Source organism: Monodon monoceros, unplaced genomic scaffold (assembly GCF_005190385.1).
Source record: "Monodon monoceros isolate NGI ecotype Baffin Bay Population unplaced genomic scaffold, NGI_Narwhal_1 Super_Scaffold_18, whole genome shotgun sequence".
Taxonomy (NCBI): domain Eukaryota; kingdom Metazoa; phylum Chordata; class Mammalia; order Artiodactyla; family Monodontidae; genus Monodon; species Monodon monoceros.
In genome coordinates this window covers 72,460,355-72,473,252 of record NW_021703774.1, presented here as the reverse complement: position 1 = coordinate 72,473,252, position 12,898 = coordinate 72,460,355, and the positions used below count along the sequence as shown (strand labels likewise).

At 38.2% G+C, this 12,898-nt stretch overlaps 1 protein-coding gene across 1 annotated transcript in view; it reads left to right on the top strand.

Moving 5' to 3' along the window:
• Nucleotides 1-12,898, top strand: part of SNX27 (sorting nexin 27) — an 83,281-nt gene that overhangs the window by 24,833 nt on the left and 45,550 nt on the right. The gene's annotated exons all lie outside the window — the stretch shown is intronic.

The window sequence follows — 12,898 nt, the reverse complement described above, 5'->3', positions numbered from 1 at the left end:
TATGGTAAATTCTTTTTAATGGGGAGATGAGAAAAGCAAGCAAGGAAGCCTGAAAAGTTCCAGAAGGATCAAATAATGTTTGACTGCATCTGTAATTTAGCTGGAGATGATAGCATGTAGGTTTTATGTCAGTCTGGTCTATGTATTCTCCGAACCATACACACAAAATTTAGAGTTTTGTGTTTCAGAGGTGCTATACTTTTTTTTAACCATTTTTAAAATTGAAGTATAGTTAATTTACAATGTTGTGTTAGTTTCAGGTGTACAGCAAAGTGATTCAGTTATACATACACATATATATCTATTCTTTTTCAGATTCTTTTCCATTATAGGTTATTACAGGATAGTTCCCTGTGTTTCCCAAGTAGGTCCTTGTTATTTATCTATTTTATATATAGTAGTGTATATATGTTAATCCCAAACTCCTGATTTATCTCCCCCACCCCAACCTCGTGCCCCACTATCCCCTTTGTTAACCATAAGTTTGTTTTCTGTGTCTGTGAGTCTGTTTCTGTTTTGTAAATAAATTCATTTGTATCATTTTTTTTAGATTCTGCATATAAGTGGTATCATATAATATTTGTCTTTTTCTGTCTGACTTACTTCACTTAGTATGATAATCTATAGGTCCATCCATGTTGCTGCAAATGGCATTATTTCATTCTTTTTTATGGCTGAGTAATATTCCATTCTGTATATGTAGCACGTCTTCTTTATCCATTCATCTGTCATTGGACACTTAGGTTGCTTCCATGTCTTGGCTGTTGTACATAGTGCTTCTATGAACATTGGTGTGCATGTATCCTTTCAAATTAGAGTTTTTCTCCCGATATATGCCCACGAGTGGATTGCTGTGTCATATGATAACTCTATTTTTAATTTTTTAAGGAACCTCCATACTGTTTTTCATAGCGGTGGCACCAGTTTACATTCCCACCAACAGTGTAGGAAGGTTCCTTTTTCTCCACACCCTCTCCAGCGTTTATTATTTGTAGATTTTTTTTAATGGTGGCCATTTTGACTGGTGTGAGGTCATACCTCATTATAGTTTTGATTTGCATTTCTCTCATAATTAGCAATGTTGAGCATCTTTTCATGAGCCTCTATGTCTTCTTTGGAGAAATGTCTATTTAAGTCTTCTGCCCATTTTTTGATTGGGTTGTTTGGGGTTTTTTTGATATTAAGCTGTATGAACTGTTTGTATATTTTGGAAGTTAATCCCTCATCGGTAGCATCATTTGCAAATATTTTCTCCCAGTTCGTAGGTTGTCTTTTCATTTTGTTTATGATTTCCTTTGCTGTGCAAAAGCTTTTAAGTTTAGTTAGGTCCCATTTGTTTATTTTTGTTTTTACTTCCATTACTCTAGAAGATGCATCCAAAAAAATATTGCTATGATTTTGTTTTGTCAAAGAGTGTTCTGCCTATGTTTTCCTCTAGGAGTTTTATAGTATCTGGTCTTACATTTAGGTCTTTAATCCATTTTGAGTTTATTTTTGTATCTGGTGTTAGAGAATGTTCTAATTCATTCTTTTACACGTAGCTGTCCAGTTTCCCCAGCACCACTTATTGAAGAGACTGCCTTTTCTCCATTGTATATTTTTGCCTCATTTGTCATAGATTAATTGATCATAAGTGTGTGGGTTTTTTCCTGCGCTTTCTATCCTGTTCCATTGATCTATATGTCTGTTTTTGTGCCAATACTACACTGTTTTGATTACTGTAGCTTTGTAGTACAGTCTGAAGCCAGGGAGCATGATTCCTCTAGCTCCATTCTTCTTTCTCAAGATTGTTTTGGCTATTTAAGGTGTTTTGTGTTTCCATACAAATAAAAAACTTTTTTGTTCTAGTTTTGTGAAAAATGCCACTGGTAATTTGATAGGGATTGTGTTGAATCTGTATATTGCCTTGGGTAGTCATGGTAATTTTAACAATATTGATTATTTCAATCCAAGAACATGGTATATTTTTCCATCTGTTTGTGTCATCTTCAGTTTCTGTTATCAGTGTCTTATAGTTTTTGTAATACAAATCTTTTGCCTCCTTAGCTAGGTTTATTCCTAAGTATTTTATTCTTTTTGATATGATGGTAAATGGGATTGTTTCCTTAATTTCTCTTTCTGATATTTCATTTTTAGTGTATAGAAATGCAACAGATTTCTGTATATTAATTTTGCATCCAGCAACTTTACTGAATTCATTGATGAGCTCTAGTAGTTTTCTGGTAGCATCTTTAGGATTTTCTATGTCTAGCATCATGTCATTTGCAAACAGTGACAGTTCTGTTTCTTCTTTTCCAATTTGGATTCCTTTTATTTCTTTTTGTCTCTGATTGCTGTGGCTAGGGCTTCCAAAACTGTGTTGAATAAAAGTGGTGAGAGTGGGCATCCTTGTCTTGTTCCTGATCTTAGAGGAAATGCTTTCAGCTTTTCATCATTGAGTATGATGTTAGCTGTGGGTTTGTCATATATGACCTTTATTTATTTTATTTTAAAATTTATTTATTTAATTTATTTATTTTGGGCTACATTGGGGCTTCGTTGCTGCGCGCAGGCTTTTCTCTAGTTGCGGTGAGTGGGGGCTACTGTTCATTGCGGTGTGTGCGCTTCTCATCATGGTGGCTTCTCTTCTTTCTTGTTGCCGAGCACGGGACCACGGGCTTCAGTAGTTGTGGCACGCGGGCTCAGTAGTCGTGGCTCGAGGGCTGTAGAGTGCAGGCTCAGTAGTTGTGGTGCATGGACTTAGTTGCTCCACGGCATGTGGGATCTTCCTGGACCAAGGATAGAACCCGTGTCTTCTACATTGGCAGGCAGATTCTTAACCACTGCGCCACCAGGGAAGTCCCTATATGACCTTTATTATGTTGAAGTATGTTTCCTCTGTGTCCACTTTCTGAAGAGATTTTATCATAAATGGATGTTGAATTTTATCAAAAGCTTTTTCTGCATCTATTGAGATGATCATATGGTTTTATTCTTCAGTTTGTTAGTGTGGTGTATCACGTTGATTTGCAGATGTTGAAGAATACTTGCATCCCTGGAATAAATCCCACTTGGTCATGGTGTATGACCCTTTTAATGTATTGTTGGAGTTGGTTTGCTAGTATTTTTTTTAAATTAATTTATTATTTATTTTTGGCTGCATTGGGTCTTCGTTGCTGCGCAAGGGCTTTTCTGTAGTTGTGGCGAGCGGGGGCTACTCTTCATTGCGGTGTGCGGGCTTCTCATTGCAGTGGCTTCTGTTGTTGCGGAGCATGGGCTGTAGGCGTGTGGGCTTCAGTAGTTGTGGCATGCAGGCTCAGTAGTTGTGGCTCGCAGGCTCTAGAGCACAGGCTCAGTAGGTGTGGTGCACAGGCTTAGTTGCTTTGAGGCATGTGGATCTTCCCGCACCAGGGCTCGAACCCGTGTCCTCTGCGTTGGCAGGCAGTTCCTTAACCACTTTGCCACCAGGAAAGTCCCAGTTTGCTAGTATTTTGTTGAGGATTTTTATATCTATGTTCATCAGTGATACTGGCCTGTAATTTTCCTTTTTTGTGATATCTTTGTTTGGTTTTGGTATCAGGGTGATGGTGGCCTCATAGAATGAGTTAGTAAGTGTTCGTTCCTCTGCAATTTTTTAGAATAGTTTCAGAAGGATAGGTGTTAACTCTTCTCTAGATGTTAGTAGAATTCACCTGTGAAGCCATCTGGTCTTGGACTTTTGTTTGTTGGGAGTTTTTAAATTACTGATTCAATTTCAGTACTGGTAATTGGTCTCTTTATATTTTCTATTTCTTCCTGCTTCAGTCTTGGGAGATTGTACCATTCTAAGAATATGTCCATTTCTTCTAGGTTGTCCATTTTATGGATGTATAGTTTCTCGTAGTAGTCTCTTATGATCCTTTGTAGAGGTGCTATACTTTTAATCATAAGACAAGTAAGAAGTAGAAATCAAGATTGGGCCCTAAAAATGGAGCAGATTGGATATTGAGACCTTTGGGGAATTACCTAAGACCTCGAGAACCTCTGTAGACTTAGAAAAGGAATGAAACTACTAATTGTCCTTTTTTAAAAAATCAACTTTATTGAGCATAATTTACTAACATTAACATTCACCCATGTTAAATGTCTAGTTTCATGAGTTTTAATTAAAGCACATAGTTTTATAATCACCACAATCAAGATATAGAACATTTTCATTGTCCCAGGAAGTTCCCTCATGCCCCTTTGTAGTCAGTCCTCTTTCCCTTCCACTGCCTCTGTCAACCACTGATCACCTTTCTGTTACTGTATTTTGCCTTTTTTAGAATGTCAAATAAATGGAAGCATACAATATGTAGTCTTTCATGTCTAGCTTTGTTCACTTAGTGTAGTCCTTTAAGATTGATACATGAGGGCTTCCCTGGTGGCGCAGTGGTTGAGAGTCCGCCTGCCGATGCAGGGGACACGGGTTCGTGCCCCGGTCCGGGAAGATCCCACATGCCGCAGAGTGGCTGGGCCCGTGCGCCATGGCCGCTGAGCCTGCACGTCCGGAGCCTGTGCTCCGCAATGGGAGAGGCCACAACAGTGAGAGGCCCGCGTACCGAAAAAAAAAAAAAGATTGATACATGTTGTTGCATATATCAATAGTTTATTCCTTTTTAATTACTGATAGTATTCCATTAGATGGATTTACTACAGTTTATTTATCTGTTCGCTTATTGTTGCCCATTTGTGTTGTTTCCAGTTTGGGGCTATTATTACTGAAGCTGCCATGAAATAACATTAATGTACAGGTCTTTATGTAGATTTATGTTTTCATTTCTCTTGAGTACATACGCAGCTAGAAGTGGAATTGCAGGGTCAAATGAGAAATTGTCAAACTGTTTTCCAAAGAGGCTGTACTGTTTTTGTATTCTCATCTGTAGTGGAGAGTTCCAGTTGCTCCATAACCTCTTGAACACTTGGTATTTTCAGTTTTTTAAATTCTAGCCATTCTAGTGAGTATAGTGGTGTTTCATTCTGATTTTAATTTTGCATTTGCCTAATGACTCATGATGAGTGTATTTTCATGTGCTTAATGGCTTTTCTTATATCTTCATTGTTAAAGTATCTGCTCTGCTCTTGCCCATTTAAAAAATTGGGCTGGGGCTTCCCTGGTGGTGCAGTGGTTGAGAGTCCGCCTGCCGATGCAGGGGACACGGGTTCGTGCCCCGGTCCGGGAAGATCCCACATGCCGCGGAGCGGCTGGGCCTGTGAGCCATGGCCGCTGAGCCTGCGTGTCTGGATCCTGCGCAAAAGGGCTGTTTGTCTTATTTTGTTTTAAGTGTTATTTATGTATACTGTATATAAGTCTTTTATCAGATAAATGCTTTGTAAAATATTTCTCCCAGTCTGAGGCTTGCCTTTTTATTTTATTTTTAACAGTGTCTTTCAAAAAAACAAGTTTTAAACGCTGATGAAGTGTAGTTTGTCAATTTCTTTCTTTTATGAATAATGCTTTTTGTGTTCTAAGAAATCTGCCTACCTCAAGAACACAAATTTTTATGTTTTCTTCTAAAAGTTTTATAGTTTTAGCTTTCTGATTTTGTAATAACTTTATTTCGAGGTATGATTCACATACCATAAATTCACCCATTTAAAGTGTACAATTCAGTGGTTCTTAATATGCTCACAGAATTGTGCAACTATCACCACAATTTTAGAACATTTTCATCATCTCAGAAAGAAACTCTAGGGGCTTCCCTGGTGGCGCAGTGGTTGAGAATCTGCCTGCCAATGCAGGGGACACAGGTTTGAGCCCTGGTTTTGGAGAATCCCACATGCCGTGGAGCAGCTAGGTCCGTGAGCCACAGCTACTGAGCCTGTGCGTCTGGAGCCTGTGCTCTGCAACGAGAGGCCGCGACAGTGAGAGTCCCGCGCACCGCCATGAAGAGTGGCCCCCGCTCACCGCAACTGGAGAAAGCCCTCTCACAGAAACGAAGACCCAACATAGCCATAAATAAATAAATAAATTTATTTAAAAAAAAAAAAAAAAAAAGAAACTCTATACCCTTTAGCCATCATTCTCCAAACCTCCTATCCCCTCTAGTCCTAGGCAACCACTAATCTACTTTCCATCTCTATAGATTTGCCTATTCTGGATGTTTCATATAAGTGAAGCCATATGTATTTTCAAGGTTTATCCATGTTGTAGCATGTATCAGCCAAATGACACTCCATTGTATGAATATAGCACATTTAATTTATCTGTTCTTCAATTGATGGACATTTGGGGTTCTTTATATTTTTTGCCTCTTGTGTATATTGCTGGTATGAGCATGTGTGTACGAGTTTTTGTGTGGACACCTGTTTTCATTTCTCTTGGAAAGAAATACTTAGGAGTAGAATTGCTGGGTCATGTGGTAACTCTTACGTTTAACCTTTTGAGGAAATGCCAAACTGTTTTCCAAAGTGGCCGCATCATAGTTTTATTCTTATGTTTAGGCCTGTGATCCATTTTGAGTTGATGGTTGTATATTGTATGATATAAGGGTCAAGGTTATTTTTTTCCCCCATATAGGTATCTAGTTTTAGCAACTTGTGTTGAAAAGAATATTCTTTCCGCACTGAAGTACCTTGACATTATTGTTGAAGATCAGTTGAACATATATGTATGGTTTTATTTCTGTATACTGTTCTGTTCCATTGAGTGTATGTCTGAACATTTTAATATTTATGTCATTTTGATGTTGTTCTCTTTTTAGTGTCTTTTTCATTGGGAATGGGTCATATCTTCTTGGTTCTTTGTACAGTGAGTAATTTTAGATTGTATCCTGGGTATTGTGAATGTTACATTGTGTAGACTCTGGATTCTGTGATATTCCTCCGAGGAATATTGATGTATTTGTTTTACTTGGCAGTTAACTGTAAGCTGTGTCAGCTTCTGTGAGTTGCACTTCAAGTCTCATTTCAATTCTTTCAGCTTTTGCTGTGCTACTTTTGAGTCTGTCTTGCATATATATCATTTAGGGAGGGATCAGCCTGAGATGTATGTGATGTTCGTTCACGGAATTAAGGCATCCCCTTTTCTGGTTCTGTCTCTTTTCGGATTCTCTACTCATTTTGGTGGCATCCATGATTGCCCAGAACCTTTCTCTCTTTCCTCTGGCCAGAAAGATGTCACAGTTTTCCTTGGAGTTTTAGTTGCTTAAGTTATGCTAATTTGTGACTGATGCCCACTATCAGGGCAAAATCCCCTAAAAGCAGGAAACTCCCCAACTCTGTCAATTGCTTCATGTTTTGACTCCCCTTTACAATTTTAGTGTACCATTCAGAATCCTCAGGTTATTGGTTTTTGTATTTTTCCAGAGCTTTTAGTTGTTCACTGGGAGGGTTGGTATATAGAGAGTTTACCTGAAGCAGAATCTTCAGTTCTATCCATTTTTTCTTTATGTATAATGAAGTCATTATGTCTCCTTGATGAATTGACACCTTAAACATCTCTTGCATTGTTCTTTGTTCTGAAGTCTCTCTCTAATATTAACATATAGCCACTAATAGCCACTTCAGCTTTCTTTTGGTTATTGTTTTCATTGGATATCTTTTCCATTCTTTTACTTTTAACCTATCTGTATAATTATACTTAAAATGGGTTTCTTGTAGACACCATATAGTTGTGTCTTGCTTTTTTTGTGCAATCTGGCAATCTTGGTCTTTTACTTGGAGTGTATAGTCTGCATACTTAGTATAATTATTTTATTTATTTATTTTTAAATTAATTTATTTTTGGCTGCATGGGGTCTTCTTTGCTGTGCGCGGGCTTTCTCTAGTTGTGGTGAGCAGGGGCTACTCTTCGTTGTGGTGTGCGGGCTTCTCATTGTGGTGGCTTCTCTTGTTGTGGAGCACAGGCTCTAGGTGCGTGGGCTTCAGTAGTTGTGGCTCGCAGACTCTAGAGTGCAGGCTCAGTAGTTGTGGCACATGGGTTCAGTAGCTGTGGCTCGCGGGCTCTAGAGCGCAGGCTCAGTAGTTGTGGCGCACGGGCTTAGTTGCTCCGCGGCATGTGGGATCTTCCCGGACCAGGGCTCAAACCCGTGTCCCCTGCGTTGGTAGGCGGATTCTTAACCACTGTGCCACCAGGGAAGTCCCAGTATAATTATTGATGTAGTTAGATTTAAATCTACCATATTCTTTATTATCTATATCTCATGTGTTCTTTATTCCTTTTTTCCTCCTTTCTTGCCTTCATTTCGATTAATAGAGTATTTTTAATGATCCCATATTATCTCCATATAATTGTTGTTTTATTTTGTTGGTGGTTGTTCTACATTTACAGGATACATCTTTTTAAGTATTATCTTCAAATAATACAATATTACTTCTCATTTAGTGTAAGAATTTTATAGCAGTACATTTCATTTCCACCTTCTATCCTTTGTGCTGTTGTTATACATTTTACTTCTATATGTACTATAAAGTCCATGATATTTTGTTGTTGTCTTTGCTTTAAATAATTAAATTATTTAATAATAATAATTATTATTATTAATTATTTATATTATATATAAATTATATATTATATATAATTATATTATAATTATTAATTATAATAATTAATTATAATTATTATTAATAAATAATAATTTAATAATTTAAATAATTAAAGAGGGGACTTCCCTGGTGGTCCACTGGGTAAGAATCTGCACTCCCAGTGCAGGGGGCCTGGATTCGATCCCTGGTCTGGGAACTAGATCCCACATGCATGCCACAACAAGGAGTCTGCATGCCGCAACTAAGAGTCCGCACGCTGCAACTAAGAGTCCACGTGCTGCAACTAAGAGTCCACGTGCTGCAACTAAGAGTCCACGTGCGGCAACTAAGAGTCTGCATGCTGTAACTAAGAAGCCCGCATACTGCAGCTAAAGATCCCGCATGTGGCAACTAAACACGCCACAACGAAGATCCCGTGTGCCACAGCTAAGACCTGGCACAGCCTAAGTAAATAAATATTAAAAAAAAAATTAAAGAGATTGAAAATGAGAAGAGTTTCTTTATATTCAAGCACATATTTACCATTCCTGGTGTCCTTCATTCCTTTGTGTAACTGCAGTTTCCATCTGGTATCATATTGATTCTTCCTGAAGAATTTCCATTAATATTCTTGTAGTGTAGATCTGCTGGCAGTGAATTCTCTCAGCTTTTGTTGATCTGAAAAAGTCTTTATTTCACCCTTATTTTATTTTATTCTTTTTCGGAGTTTGTAAGTTGTGTTCTGACACCTTTTTAAAATGTGCAGTTATGTCAGGGACACAACTTGACCCAAACTAAACCTGTGGTAAGAGCTGGGTTTAAAAGGGTCTAGTTTCATTTTCCCTTAGGAGGTTTTTATTTATTTATTTTAAAAATTTTATTGGGGCTTCCCTGGTGGCACAGTGGTTGAGAGTCCGCCTGCTGATGCAGGGGACACGGGTTCGTGCCCCGGTCTGGGAAGATCCCACATGCCGCGGAGCGGCTGGGCCCGTGAGCCATGACAGCTGAGCCTGCGTGTCCAGAGCCTGTGCTCCGCAACAGGAGAGGCCACAACAGTGAGAGGCCTGCGTACCGCAAAAAAAAAAAAAAAAAAAAAAATTTATTGAAGTGTAGTTGATTTACAATGATGTGCCAGTTTCTGCTGTACAGCAAAGTGACACAGTTATACATACATATATCTATATATATATCTATATATACTCTTTTTCATATTCCTTTTTTCTTTTTAAATTTTTGAATTTTTATTTTTTTATACAGCAGATTTTTATTAGTCATCAATTTTATACACATCATTGTATACATGTCAATCCCAATCGCCCAATTCATCACACCACCATCCCCACCCCCCACCCCCCTGCTGCTTTCCCCCCTTGGTGTCCATACGTTTGTTCTCTACATCTGTGTCTCAATTTCTGCCCTGCAGACTGGTTCATCTGTACCATTTTTCTAGGTTCCACATATATGCGCTAATATATGATATTTGTTTTTTTCTTTCTGACTTACTTCACTCTGTATGACAGTCTCTAGATCCATCCACGTCTCAACAAATGACCCAATATCATTCCTTTTTAGAGCTGAGTAATATTCCATTGTATATATGTACCACATCTTCTTTATCCATTCGTCTGTCAATGGGCATTTAGGTTGCTTCCATGACCTAGCTATTTTAAACAGTGCTGCAATGAACATTGGGGTGCATGTGTCTTTTTGAATTATGGTTTTCTCTGGGTATATGCCCAATAGTGGGATTGCTGGGTCATATGGTAATTCTATTTTTAGTTTTTTAAGGAACCTCCATACTGTTCTCCATAGTGGGTGTATCAATTTACATTCCCACCAACGGTGCAAGAGGTTCCCTTTTCTCCACACTCTTTCCAGCATTTATTGTTTGTAGATTTTCTGATGATGCCCATTCTAACTGGTGTGAGGTGATACCTCATTGTAGTTTGGATTTGTATTTCTCTAATAATTAGTGATGTTGAGGAGCTTTTCATGTGCTTCTTGGCCATCTGTATGTCTTCTTTGGAGAAATGTCTATTTAGGTCTTCTGCCCGTTTTTGGATTGGGTTGTTTGGTTTTTTAATATTGAGCTGCATGAGCTGTTTATATATTTTGGAGATTAATCCTTTGTCTGTTGATTCATTTGCAAATATTTTCTCCCATTCTGAGGGTTGTCTTTTCGTCTTGTTAATGGTTTCCTTTTTTTTTTTAAATTTAATTTATTTATTTATGGCTGTGTTGGGTCTTCGTTTCTGTGCGAGGGCTTTCTCCAGTTGCAGCAAGTGGGGGCCACTCTTCATGGCGGTGCACAGGCCTCTCACTGTCGAGGCCTCTCTTGTTGTGGAGCACAGGCTCCAGATGCGCAGGCTCAGTAACTGTGGCTCACGGGCCTAGTTGCTCCGTGGCATGTGGGATCTTCCCAGACCAGGGCTGGAACCCGTGTCCCCTGCATTGGCAGGCAGATTCTCAACCACTGCGCCACCTGGGAAGCCCTGTGGTTTCCTTTGCTGTGCAAAAGCTTTGAAGTTTCATTAGGTCCCATTTGTTTATTTTTGTTTTTATTTCCATTACTCTAGGAGGTGGATCAAAAAAGATCTTGCTGTGAGTTATGTCGAAGAGTGTTCTTCCTATGTTTTCCTCGAAGAGTTTTATAGTGTCTGGTCTTATGTTTAGGTCTCTAATCCATTTTGAGTTTATTTTCATGTATGGTGTTAGGGAGTGTTCTAATTTCATTCTTTTACATGTACCTGTCCAGTTTTCCCAGCACCACTTATTGAAGAGACTGTCTTTTCTCCATTGTATATCCTTGCCTCCTTTGTCATGGATTAGTTGACCATAGGTGCATGGGTTTATCTCTGGGCTTTCTATCTTGTTCCATTGATCTGTGTTTCTGTTTTTTGTGCCAGTACCGTATTGTCTTGATTACTGTAGCTTTGTAGTATAGTCTGAAGTCAGGGAGTTGAATTCCTCCACCTCCATTTTTTTCCCTCAAGACTGCTTTGGCTGTTCGGGGTCTTTTGTGTCTCCATACAAATTTTAAGATTTTTTGTTCTAGTTCCGTAAAAAATGCCATTGGTAATTTGATAGGGATTGCATTGAATCTGTAGATTGCTTTGGGTAGTATAGTCATTTTCTCAGTATTGATTCTTCCAGTCCAAGAACATGGTATATCTCTTCATCTGTTGGTATCATCTTTAATTTCTTTCATCAGTGTCTTATAGTTCTCTGCATACAGGTCTTTTGTCTCCCTTGGTAGGTTTATTCCTAGGTATTTTATTCTTTTTGTTGCAATGGTAAATGGGAGTGTTTCCTAAATTTCTCTTTTGGATTTTTCATCATTAGTGTATAGGAATGCCAGAGATTTCTGTGCATTAATTTTGTATCCTGCAACTTTACCAAATTAATTGATTAGCTCTAGTAGTTTTCTGGTGGCATCTTTAGGATTCTCTATGTACAGTATCATGTCATTTGCAAACAGTGACAGTTTTACTTCTTCTTTTCCAATTTGTATTCCTTTTATTTCTTTTTCTTCTCTGATTGCCGTGGCTAGGACTTCCAAAACTATATTGAATAATAGTGGTGAGAGTGGACATCCTTGCCTTTTTCCTGATCTTAGAGGAAATGCTTTCAGTTTTTCACCATTGACAATGATGTTTGCTGTGGTTTGTCATATATGGCCTTTATTATGTTGAGGTAGGTTCTCTCTATGCCCACTTTCTGGAGAGTTTTTATCATAAATGGGTGTTGAATTTTGTCAAAAGCTTTTTCTGCATCTATTGAGGTGATCATATGGTTTTTACTTTTCACTTTGTTAATATGCTGTATCACATTGATTGATTTGCGTATATTGAAGAATCCTTGCCTTCCTGGGATAAATCCCACTTGATCATCGTGTATGATCCTTTTAATGTGTTATTGGATTCTCTATGCTAGTATTTTGTTGAGGATTTTTGCATCTGTATTCATCAGTGATAATTGGTCTGTAATTTTCTTTTTTTGCAGTATCTTTGTCTGGTTTTGGTATCAGGGTGATGGTGGTCTCATAGAATGAGTTTGGGAGTGTTCCTTCCTCTGCAATTTTTTGGAAGAGTTTGAGAAGGATGGGTATTAGCTTTTCTCTAAATGTTTAATAGAATTCACCTGGAAAGCTGTCTGGTCCTGGACTTTTGTTTGTTGGAAGATTTTTAATCACAGTTTCAATTTCATTACTTGTGATTGGTCTGTTCATATTTTCTATTTCTTCCTGGTTTAGTCTTGGAAGCTTATACCTTTCTAAGAATTTGTCCATTTCTTCCAGGTTGTCCATTTTATTGGCTTAGAGTTGCTTGTAGTAGTCTCTTAGGATGTTCTGGATTTCTGTGGTGTCTGTTGTAACTTCTCCTTTTTCATTTCTAATTTTATTGATTTGAGTCCTCTCCCTCTTTTTCTCGATGAG